The sequence below is a fragment of the Neoarius graeffei genome, chromosome 1, assembly GCF_027579695.1.
Source record: "Neoarius graeffei isolate fNeoGra1 chromosome 1, fNeoGra1.pri, whole genome shotgun sequence".
NCBI lineage: Eukaryota > Metazoa > Chordata > Actinopteri > Siluriformes > Ariidae > Neoarius > Neoarius graeffei.
Genome location: NC_083569.1, coordinates 107,331,842 through 107,333,857, shown reverse-complemented (window position 1 = coordinate 107,333,857; position 2,016 = coordinate 107,331,842).

Sequence of the window (2,016 nt, the reverse complement as noted above, 5' to 3'; positions counted from 1 at the left end):
TTCTGGATGAGTGTGTAAAGGGACATACTTTCATCTCATTGGTCCAGGATATGCACTTTAACCTTTAATATTAGTCGAGTATTAAGGAAAAGAAAGCATACGTACGGAGATATATATATTTATATCATAATGAGTATTGTGTGTATGTATGTGTATATATATGCATATGCATAATTATGATATTATGGGTGTCTGTGTACATATGGATATGTGTATAGTTATAGGTATGTGTATATGTATGTACTGTATATATGTATTGTATGTATGTATATGATTTGATTTGGTGGATATTATACCATGTTGGTATGTTTTTTTGTTTGTTGCTTTTGTTTTCTTTTGTATATAATTTATTGTGGCAGAAAGTTAGAGGGTTGGGATTTGATAAGTTATTTACTTCTTCCTAATCCTTTCCGAACATTATTATGTTACTGCCTTGTGGCTACGCTATTCTGTTTGTTTATGACGATGTTTTGATTATTGCATTATTTATTTTTGTTTCTTTAATATCTTTCTTCTTTACTGTTCGGAATAAAGCAATCAATCAATCAATCAATCAAAAAATCAATCAAAAAATAAATAAATACAACCCCGATTCCAAAAAAGTTGGGACAAAGTACAAATTGTAAATAAAAAACGGAATGCAATAATTTACAAATCTCAAAAACTGATATTGTATTCGCAATAGAACATAGACAACATATCAAATGTCGAAAGTGAGACATTTTGAAATTTCATGCCAAATATTGGCTCATTTGAAATTTCATGACAGCAACACATCTCAAAAAAGTTGGGACAGGGGCAATAAGAGGCTGGAAAAGTTAAAGGTACAAAAAAGGAACAGCTGGAGGACCAAATTGCAACTCATTAGGTCAATTGGCAATAGGTCATTAACATGACTGGGTATAAAAAGAGCATCTTGGAGTGGCAGCGGCTCTCAGAAGTAAAGATGAGAAGAGGATCACCAATCCCCCTAATTCTGCACCGACAAATAGTGGAGCAATATCAGAAAGGAGTTCGACAGTGTAAAATTGCAAAGAGTTTGAACATATCATCATCTACAGTGCATAATATCATCAAAAGATTCAGAGAATCTGGAAGAATCTCTGTGCGTAAGGGTCAAGGCCGGAAAACCATACTGGGTGCCCGTGATCTTCGGGCCCTTAGACGGCACTGCATCACATACAGGCATGCTTCTGTATTGGAAATCACAAAATGGGCTCAGGAATATTTCCAGAGAACATTATCTGTGAACACAATTCACCGTGCCATCCGCCGTCGCCAGCTAAAACTTGATAGTTCAAAGAAGAAGCCGTATCTAAACACGATCCAGAAGCGCAGACGTCTTCTCTGGGCCAAGGCTCATTTAAAATGGACTGTGGCAAAGTGGAAAACTGTTCTGTGGTCAGACGAATCAAAATTTGAAGTTCTTTATGGAAATCAGGGACGCCGTGTCATTCGGACTAAAGAGGAGAAGGACGACCCAAGTTGTTATCAGCGCTCAGTTCAGAAGCCTGCATCTCTGATGGTATGGGGTTGCATTAGTGCGTGTGACATGGGCAGCTTACACATCTGGAAAGACACCATCAATGTCAAGACCTTGCGTTTTCCAACATGACAATGCCAAACCACATACTGCATCAATTACAGCATCATGGCTGCGTAGAAGAAGGGTCCGGGTACTGAACTGGCCAGCCTGCAGTCCAGATCTTTCACCCATAGAAAACATTTGGCGCATCATAAAATGGAAGATACGACAAAAAAGATAAATAAATAAGTTCATGAAGTGAACATTAAAAGTGAAACTAAAATGTGTACAAGTACAAAATGACTGTATTAAAAAAAAAAAAAAAATCCTGGAACTTTGAGGTCTGGTGCTGAACTAGACGGCGAGTGACGTCACACAGCCGACGGTGCTGCATTATTCATTAAAGGGGCGTGGCTTTGAATCTCTGTGTCTATATATAGAGAGAAGTTTTCCATTTAAAACGCCGAATGGGACGCTAAACTTTGACATCT